The sequence below is a fragment of the Notamacropus eugenii genome, chromosome 2 (genome assembly GCF_028372415.1).
Source record: "Notamacropus eugenii isolate mMacEug1 chromosome 2, mMacEug1.pri_v2, whole genome shotgun sequence".
Taxonomy (NCBI): Eukaryota; Metazoa; Chordata; class Mammalia; order Diprotodontia; family Macropodidae; genus Notamacropus; species Notamacropus eugenii.
The window spans coordinates 497,691,209-497,702,138 of record NC_092873.1 but is presented as its reverse complement, the minus strand read 5'-3'; positions in this window follow the sequence as shown (position 1 = coordinate 497,702,138).

Below are 10,930 nucleotides of genomic sequence, written 5' to 3'. Positions count from 1 at the left end.
ACTTGTTCTAGATTACATAGAGCTTCCTATTGAACTCAGGTCACAGGATTCCAAGTTAGCAGAAAAGTTCAGCCCTCTCTGTGTTTAATCTCCTTTATCTATCCCAGGGGGGAGTCAGAATTAGAGTCTCAAGTAGTTCTGAGGTCTGATCTGTGTTGTTTATGAGACATCAGTGTAAGTTGCTCCTCTGGAGTTCTCAAGAGAGTAGGACAATGGTGAAGTCAGGGGTGTTAGGATAGGCAGTTATCCCCAAAGGGGCACCAGACATGCTAATACTTCTCAGATTTAGAGACAGTTTGTAAACTGGAGATTGATTGCATTAACAAAATACTTCAGGTACATTGTGGGTTAAATAGTTGATTATGGGCTGTTCTGGGAAGCTAACTAGCAGGGAGAGTGCATTGCTTCTTTGGGACTGGGTGTTCAGAGTTCCAAATGACTGCCTTGCAAATCAGCTTTTGGAACAGGACTTTTTTTCCTGAGGGGTGGAGGTGGTAGAGATTACCTGAAGATATCCAAAGATGGACTTGTAGATCATCTCCGGTTAGTTCATAACTCTTTCTTTTAATCAATACATGTGCTGAGTTCTCATATCTGATAGGTAATTACTTGAATTTGGGATACCTCCAACAAAGAACAAGGGAAAGGCAAATAATTCCCATGAAATAAGGATTAGTCAAAATTGATCTAGTTTTTATGATCTGGCAGCCAGCTAGGGTGTGTTTCCCCCAGTCCCACTGGCCCTTCCAAATTTCACTTACTTTTTCTCTACCAACCATAGGGATCTTGCTACCTTTATGGGAAGGTTTAGTAACATTTAGGTAAGTTTGGAGTTACTAAGCCAACAGGGAAAGTTTTGCATAGACTTTTTCTATCCTAGATGTGAAGAATATGAGCAGATTAATATTTTACTTGTGGGAGGAAAGGCAGTGGGGCATAGAAGCTAACCTGAGGAACCTGGGGTCAAGAAAACCTGAGTTCCAATCCCTCTTCTAATAGTGACTAATTGTGTGGACATCGGCCAGTAATTTAACCTGTTTCTCTGTCTGTAAAATGGACGTAGGAATCGGACCCTTGATTTCACTGATATAAGAAGGGAGTCCTATTATGCTATGCAATAGACATAGCAGAAGTGCAAAATGAAAGAGAGTTTCTCCCCTGAAGGAGTTTACACTTTAATAAGGGAAGACCACACATAAATGGGAACTGATGGTGGAGGGTGAGGGAGGAAGGTACCCAGCAAGGGATGTGGTTATAAAGACTAGAAACCAGGAAAAAGACACTAAGGGGAAGATATCTGTCCTAAGCCTTTCTACAAAATACAACCTTGGTAGGAACTCACCAGTGGGAGAAGGGGGTAGGACACGTGGATGTTCTTAGGCCCCAGACACTGAGAGTTATTTGAGTATGAAAATGTAGCACAGCCATGGTTTTGAAGTACTGAAGCCAAGAATGGGACCAAAGGGGAAATAAAGGTGCTCTACATGCCTCAGAAATCATTAGGTTCAAATAAGATCATCAAAGGATTATGAGATCTTAGACTGGAAGGTACCTTAGAGTACTTAGAGATTATCTAGTTCCTAAATAATTAGGAACCTATTTTCCACATGTAGAATCTGAGGCCTAGAAATGTGCAGTTCTGTGACTAGGGTCACAGACACACCGCAGTTTTGATCACCATGGTGAAATGAACAGAACAGTAGCAATGACCTATCCTCATATACTTGTTCAGTCATTTTTCTGTCATATCTGATTCTTTGTGATCCCATTTGGGGTTTTCTTGGCAAAGATACCAGAGTGGTTTGCCATTTCCTTCTCCAGCTCATTTTACAGATGAGGAAATTGAGAAAACAGGGTTAAGTGACTTGCTCAGGGTCACATAGCTAGTAAGTATCTGAGGCCAGATTTGAACTCACAAAGATGAGTCTTCCTGATTCCTGGCCAGGCACTCTATGCACTATATCGTATTACCTAGCTGCCCTTACGTTCATACTTAGTACTTTACTATTAACACAGCATCCTTCTTCCTGATAGCCCAATGGTGTAGGTGACACATTTTAGATCACTGATCTTCCTTTACAGCAGAGGAAGCTCCAGGTTACCAAGGAAAGGGACTTGCCCCAGTCAGGGCTCCTGGACAGCCAAATCTCCTCTAGTACCCAGTATTGTACCTGGAGGACAGAAACATCTCATTAAAAGCATTTGCAAAGCACTTGATCATATTATCTAACTGGACCCTTACAACAACCTAAGGAGGAGACGACTGTGGAGTTTACTTTAAAGGTAGAAAACCTGAGGAGCAGAGATGTGAACATGATTTTCCTCTGAGCAAAGAACTAGGAGGTGGCAGGTAGAATATGAATCCAGGTCTCTAGTTACATTGTCCAGGTGTCCATGAACTCCAGAAAGTTACTGCTGCTGCATATCCCTATACAATCAGCCGCTTTTCTTCATCAGATGTCCTGATTAACTCAGAATGAAAGGGAGGATGGTGCAATGGAGAGGGCTGAATTTGGAAGTTAGAGGCTGAGGGTTCAAATCCTGACTTTTCTCAGTACTATCTGTGTGACTTTGGGCTAATAGGTTAATCTCTTAAAGCCTCAATTCCTTACTTGTAAAATGAAGGGTTTAGAGTAATTGGCCTCTAAGGTCCCTTCCAGCTTTAAATTAAGAATCCTATTAAACCATTTATGGTTTAAGAATCTCCTCATAAATGTAGAAGCTTATACCTCCAAACCTCATTTAAAAAATCTAGCTTTTGCCAAGTATAGACATTTCTCCTCATAACTGGCCATCGTCTCCATAAACACATCGCCAAGAAATCTCTGTCGTTGAACAAAAATAAACAAACATCAACAAAAAAATCTTAAAGGGGGAAAAGTCGTTGCCCAAGTGCACACCAGTAGAAAGTAGGAAATCTAGGGGGAGATAGGGGACGCAGCAACTAGAGTACCAGCTCTGAAGTCAGGATGGACCTGAATTCACATCTAGCCTCAGATACTACTAGCTGGGTGACCCTGGGCAATTCACTTGATTCCAATTGCCTTTAAGAAAACTTCTGGTATGTTCTCTTATAAGAAGAAAACACAAAATTATAGTATGGGACACATATATGTGTGTGTGTGTGTATGTACATATAAATACATATACATATATACACACACACATATATACATATATGTGTGTGTGTGTGTATATGCACATGTACATACACACACACATATATACACTCTTTTGAAAATGGCATATTCTGTGAGTTCATGGTTTCTTTTACAATCTTCTTGTTCTTTGAATGTTGAAATGTTTGTGTTTGCCGATGGTGACTAAATTCACCATAAAAAAAGAAAATGAAAAATAAAAAAAAGAGACTGTCATCCACTATAAGTCTTATGCTGTCTTTGTATCTCCTGGCTAACTGAAGATATCTCTAGACTAGAGGGTTTTTTTCTACCTAAAATTAAAAAATAAAAGTTTGATTTCCATGGCCTATAAGGGTGGTAAGAATACTGAACTTGATGTTACTGGACTTGGGAACAAATGTCACCTTGACTAGTCACTGTCTATATGAACTTGGGCAGGTCATTTAACCAGTTTTATTCTCAGTTTCCTCTTCAGTGCGAAGTAGAGAGGTACAGTGGGAAGAAAGCTATCCCTGGAGTCAGGTTCAGATCCTGCCTCTAGATTGACTGTGAGTTGTTGTTGTTGAATCATTTTCTGTTCTCTTCAATTCTTTGTGATGAGATATATGTTCAGGGAGGGCGAACTCTAGTGTGAGCACTAGCTGAGACCTTTTCAGGGCTGCTCATCCACTTTTGGTGTCCACCTGACACCCAACTCTCACCTGTGGTCCCAAGAAGCTGTAGCATGTGCAGTGTTCATACCCCAGTGAAACCATCTTGGCAGACATACTAAACCATGCTGAGAGTGACTAGCAGGCCTCAAACCTTTTGGTGAGTTAGGGGATTGTCTACCCAAGCACATGAAGACTTCCCCCAGCAGAATGGGCAGTTGGGAACAATTTATTCCACAGGCAGCTGAAGCAGGCACTGTGGAGCATTTGAGCTTGGACAGACATCAAAGACACCAAGGTCATTCACTGCATAGGTTAGATAGGTTACTGAGGGGCAAGGTTAGGGCGAGTTTACACACTGAGGAGCTCAGAGATCCCTCCACTGAAGTATTCTGATATCTCAGATGCAGGTAGGGGAAAAATTGGGAATAATTAGGAAGCAGCTAGCAAAAGCTAGCCCAGCTATCAATTAGTGCTTTAAAGTTTGCCAAGTGTTTTACAAATATGAACTCAATTTATTCTCCTAATGACCCTGGGAGCTAAGTGCTATTATTATCATCCCTACTTACAGATGAGGAGAGTTGGGCAGGCAGAGGTGACTTATCCAGAGTCACCCAGGTAGTAAGCTAATGAGGCTAGATTTGAACCACTGAGCTATCCAGATGCCTAAAGGCTTACCCAAGATCAAAGACATGATTTTATTGGTTAAAAATTACTAGAAATTAACAATTAAATAGGTAAAGGGAGAAATTTCTAATAAAAACTAGTATTTCCTAGTTGTGATTCAAGTCTCGGAATCTCCCAAGCAGGTAGAAGGGTCAGAGGAGTTCGGGGGAAATGGTGGTAAAGGGTAGTTTTGGTACCATGGGACATTTTACTTCAAAGGCAGCTTGATCTATCTCAGATTGAAATCACCCAGATCCTTTTGGTTTGGTTAGGAAAGTATCTCCTCTCAAGAATATGTTTGATGTATCAAGAAAATAGGTGAGATTGGAAAAAGAGGTCCTAACTACTGGAGAATTGTGCTAATTAATTAGAGTATAGTCTTGTAGTGGCAGCCTGGTCCTATGGCAAAAGTACTAGGCTTCATGTTTGAAGATGGGTTAGAATGCCACCTTTGTAACTAATTCCATGCACATCCTTGGGGAAGTCTCAACTCATCTAAGGGTAAATTTGCTGATCTCTAAAATGAAGATGTTGGACTATCCTTCTACCTCCAAGTCTCTGACACTAAGAAAATAAAAATCTGAAAAATAAAAGTCTTTTGCCCATAAGAACTAAAAATTCTGTTTAAACTCTAATGACCAAAATCCCAAGTCCACCAAGATCATCTATATAAAAGTATACCAGAGTCTGACCTTTTCGCTGTGGTCTCTTCCAGAAGTGGGGAGGGGAGGGGAAGGGTGCTTTACAAGGAAGTGGGAGGAGGACAGAAATGCATTTTAATATATTTTTATGATAAATATCATTAAACTCAAATTTTAAGCTATATATTTTTATTTTCTGTGTAATGCTCAGAATGCAAAAAGTAGTCATTTCATAAGGAGTTGGAGTAAGCAGTTACTAACAATGAAGTCACTATTTTAATGAAACCTGATCAACTTTCCTGGATAATTTGGGATTTTTTAAACAACATATTTCAAGGCAGAAAAAAAGAGAGAGAGAGAAAGAGAGGAAGAATGAAAGACCATACGTTTGGCAGAAGTGAAAAATGGTTTCTATGGCAGCTTGATTTGGACATGGAAAACCTGTTTCAGACTATTCATAAACTCAACTCTTGCAAACTATTTATTATGTACAATAAATTATATGAAACATGTAATGAAAAATTAGAATTGTTTTGGTACTCTGAGAGTTAACTAGAAGAGTTAATTAAAAAGTATTTGGGGGGAGGTAGATGGAAGGGGAGGGTGGGACTTGGGTAAGAGATGGATCCTGGGGCTCTCTGGCCCACCAGCTTAATGGATTCTCATCCATTCCTTGGCTGTTCCTTTCCTGTCCCACCCTCCCCCTGCCCCCTGCCCCCAACTGTTCACCAATCCTACACAAATGTCACATTCTTTAAGGAGGAAAAAATGTGGAATGTGTCTCAACCACATCAAGTACACCATTTTCACAATTGAAATCCAATTCATTAAGACTATTCTTCATGCATGAGTGGCCATCTCTCAGTTACACACACCCAAGGCATAACTCCAAGGAGGTCAGCCAGGCACCAAAAGAAAAAAACAGACATTGCCAACTCATATGTTTTAAACCATTTATTCTGTGGGAGGAAGGAAAAATAGTGCTAAACTTGAATACTCAAATTGGGCTGTTTATTTTTCTGTAGGTCCAGGTCCAGTAGTTAAGTCTTCAGAATCAATAGATCCATTTTGTGTCCAATAAGGAGATGAATAAAATATGATCCCTCTCCTCAAAGAGTTTCCAATGAATGAAAAAAAAAATTAAGCCTTTACTTTGTGCAGAGCCCTGGGAATACAAACAGAAAAGTAAGATAATTCTCACTCTGAAGGACTTGCTATAGTCTGGGTACTTTTTCTGGCTTTCCTTCCTTATATCCGTCTCTTCGCTTCTCTGAATTTCTTCAAGTCCCAGGTAAAATCCCATCTTCTATAGGAAGCCTTTTTCACTCACCCTTAACAGTGACTTCCTCTGACATTATCTCCAATATGCCCTGTGTACATCTTGATTGACATCGTTGTTTATACATGGTTCTCCATCAGATTATGAGCTCCTCAAGGGCAGGGACTATCTTTTGCCTTTCTTTGTAGCACAAGCTCTTAGTGCAGTGCCTGACATGGTGCTTAAAAAAATACTAATTGGTTGATTGACTGACACTCTAGTGGTAGGGACTACAGAGAAAGAGAGACAGAGACAGAGAAACAAAGAGAGAGACAGAGAAAAAAAGACAGAGAGAGACAGAGAGACAGAGACAGAAACAGAGAGAGAATTTCAACTGCAAGCTAGATGGAAAGATTAGATCATCTTTAGGGCATAGTAGCAAAGCAGAAGGTAATAACTCTTCTTTAAAAACATTTCCACTGATAAAAATCAAATTGGTTTCAGATGTTGAAACATTTGATAATACCAAGGATTTTGGTAGCAAGAATTTTGTTTTTCATGTCTTTGGTTTGTGTGTCTGTAGCACCTTCAGGAACGGTTGCCAGGCTGGATCTCTACAAGGATTGCTTCCCAGGATGATGGCTGTAGTCACTGGGCTAGAAACATTGCTATTCCCAAGGTTCTTGGCTCCAGGGTCTTGGGTTGTCTTTATCAGATGTGAGGGGAGAGAGTGGTCAAGATGGTGGGAGTGATCTGACTTGCTTGGCACATGCTGCCTCCTCTTTCTCCCTCAAGGTGTTTGGTTGCTAGGTAGGCTTGATTGTCCTTAGGGTAGCAGCTGGTTGGTAGTTGATAGGGATGGCTGGCTCCTTCTTCACAGGAGTTGCTTCCATGTAGGATGACTATGAGGGCTGGACTGGAAGTAAGACTGGTGGTCAGCGACTGGAGAGAGTTGCTACTCCTAGGGCTTTTGTGTTCATCTGCCTATTGTGGCAGTTGGTCAGCAGCTGGTGCTGGTGGTGATGAGGAAATTGAACCCTTTCTCTGCAATGATTTCTCCCCTTAAATAATATATGTGAGGCTGAGGTCAAATCTGGAACAATTCAAGAACTACCCCAAACAGTACACACACAAGTGGTAAAGAGAGCTATGCAAATTCTAATTGTTAGAGAAAGTCTGATAAAGGGGAGAGTAGTATAAGATAGACTTGCCAGAAAAGGCTTTATGAAAGACGTGGTCTTTGAAAGCCATCAAGAACTTAGAAACTACATTTCTCACGTGAGGCATAGTGAAACAAATGTTGTTTTTTGTACTTTTGGCCAATGAACAGTGACAATGAAGTGGTTAAAAGCTTGGAAACCTCAACAGAGGCTTATCTTCTGCTTTCTTCTTGGCCAACTTGCTTTTCTTGTGCTTTGTTTTTAAGTTAACAGGCATGCTCTGATCCAACTGATTGAATTGCTTGGGAGAAAACATTTTAATGATCTATCTTCATCTTTCCTTCTTTGATTTTGGAGATCACTCATATCAATATCCTTGATTTTAAAGACAGGAAAATTAAATTTAAGACAAAGAAAAAAATGTGGGATGTCCAGACTCTATAATACTTGATTTCAAAATAAATAGTTATACCTTTCTTACATAATTCTGCTATCCTGCCACCTCATTTATAGGGAACTTAGACAAGAACCTGGAAATAAGAGATAAGGAGAAGCCTCCAAGCAGCAGGTTTTTAAAGAGCATTTTTTCTTAAAGCTTGAAAGCTATAACATTTTCCTCATAGAAGAGTCCCTTGAGCTGCCACTCAGAACTTGTTTATTCTTCCTTGACTTGAGCTGAATTCCAGAGAATTCACAGTGTAGAAAAAAGAACGCTAGATTTAGATTTAGGAAAACTTGTATTTAACTCACACCTCTGACATTTGTTGAACTTGGAACTGTGGTTACTTAAACTCTCTGCATCTCAGTTTACTCCTCTGTCAAAAGCAAAGAATAGATTTGTTGGCCTCCAAGAGCCATTCTAGTTCTAGAATGGGATCCTATAACCTGGTTTCTTCCTCACAACAGACTGGAAATGTCCATTGGGTCTGTTATTGACAACTGATGAATCACAAAGCATTAATGGACTCTTACTATATATACTAGGCACTGTGTTAAGTATTGGAGGTAGTAAGAAAAAGGAAAATCATCTTCTCAAGGAGACAAAACTATGTGGAACGGACAAAATTACTCTGAAAGTATAGCATTCTGGGGCAACTGAGCAATAGTTTCTTGACTTCAATAAACCCTAAGATAAACCCTTTATCCCTTTTCAATATATTCATTAATAACTGTAGTGGTGACCCCAAGTCATCAAACTACATTCTGCAAACTTTTAAAGAAGACAGCAAAGTGAAAAATTCATTTTTGGAAGTTAAAATAGTTAAAATAAAAATGAATTAGGTTCTTAAAGAGAACACTTGGCTATCAAAATGACTGGGCTGTCCAAAATGGGTAATTCCCCATGAATACCAAATTATAGAGTCTTTAATAAAAATATACCACCACCATTCCAGCAGAGACGACTAAATAAGATTGGCAATTGTAATCTCACTGTGTGTACCCAAAGCCATCATGGGAAATCTGATCCTGTTGATATTTAAGAAAAGAGTGATTCTTAGAAAGTATAATTGGAATTGTGGTGGATGGGACTTCTATGATCATTACCAAACAGTATTTACTAACAAACATTTTGACTCATTGGAACAAAGAAAAAGATTCCTCCCTACCCATTCCTTATACACATATACATAACTGTTTCAAATGCACAGCACAATAAATGGGCTGTTTTAAACTACAAAATAGTGGGTGGAGTCAGTTATGGAGGAAAAAGCACTTGACTTGGAATCAAGAGAGCCTAAGGTTGGAATCCCAGCTTCTACACTTACAAGCTCTGTGTATGATTCTTGACAAGTCATTTCATCTCTGAATTTCTGTTTCCTCATCAGGAAAAGGACACGTAACACTTTCCATGTATACCTTGCAGAGTTGTGGTGAAGAAAAAAGAAATTTTAAAGCAATGGTGAAATATGATATCATTGTCAAAATAATCCCCCTAAACTTATAATCCTGGCTCAGCTACTAATTGCCTGTGTGACTTTGGGCAAGATCTCACATCTCTGTACACCAGTGTCCTCTTTATATTAATTCAGTGGACTCCAGAAGGTCCCTCCCACCTCTCCCATTTTCTGTGCCTCTCTGTTTTGCATACTTCATATAAAGGTAAACAGTGAATGTAGCTTTGCTCAGTCGCCCTTGATTCTTTTACTTTATTCCAGCACTACATAGTATGTGGAACATAGTAGGTCCTTAAGAAATGTTGATAAATGTTGATTGACCCAGCAAAGAGACATTATGTCACCAAAGGATCCAGGAATTTCTTATGACAATATGAATACAAATGACATCAGCCAGTCCTTGAAGCAGAGCAGTCAATCAATCGATAAACCTTTATTAACTACCTACTATGTGTCAGACACTGTGCTAAGTGCTGGAATGAATGAAGTGGAATGCTTTGCTGAAACAGGCAGGAGCAACTAATCACCAGATGATGGAAAGGCTTAACTGGGCTACAAATGAACAGGGGAAAAGCAGGCAAAAATACCCAGCAGACTCATAGAATAACAATGAAATTAACAATGGCTGTTCCGATTCTCAGAAAAACTATACTAATACCAGTACACTTTTTATTCAGTCCTTATTATGTGCCAAGCACTGGGCAAAGTTTTGTTTGCTATACAGATTTCCCTTTCACATCCTGATTCTTCCCATCATGGTTTCAATGTCTCTTGAGTTGGAATAAAAATTAAATGGGGAGGCAGAGCCAAGATGGCGAAGTAGAAAGACGCACATACACATAGCTCCGAACACACAAACCACAGAATGGCTAGAGGGGACCAAGCCAGGGTGAATTCTGCACCCAGAGACCATGGAGTATTGGCGCAAGGGAGATTCCTGCTCCGGAGAGACCTGCAGACCTCTCGCGGGGGGTCCTTCGCACCACGGACTGGGCGCCGGGACAGGGAGCGGAGTGCGGCCCTGCCACGGCCGCGACACTGAGGGGAAGAGATCCGAGAGGGCTACGGGGACGGGATCTCCAGCGGCCACGCGGGTCCCCCCACCCACAGAGGGATCTGCAAATCTCTCGCAAAAGGTCCGTTGTGCTGCAGACGGGGAGTCCAGCCCGGACCTGCGGCTGTGGTGGTGGCGGCCACGGCTCCGAGAGGCACAGATCTGAGAGGGCTCCGGAGGCGGGATCTTCAGCGGCGGCATGGGCCCCCCCACCAACAGGTGACTGACGGGGGTGAGTGAGAGAGTCTCTTTGGTGGGTTGAGAGGGGAGTGGGGTGCCCCCAAGGCTCGGGCCCCCCCGGGGAGGTGGGGGCTGAGAGGCGGCTGCGGACGGGGGCTCCCCAAATGGGCAGGAGCCTGGATCCATTGTGGAAGGTCTGTGCATAAACCCCCAGAGGGAACTATGCCTGAGAGGCGGCCCTGCCCCTGACCACCTGAACTTAATTCTCACACTGAATAGCAGCCCT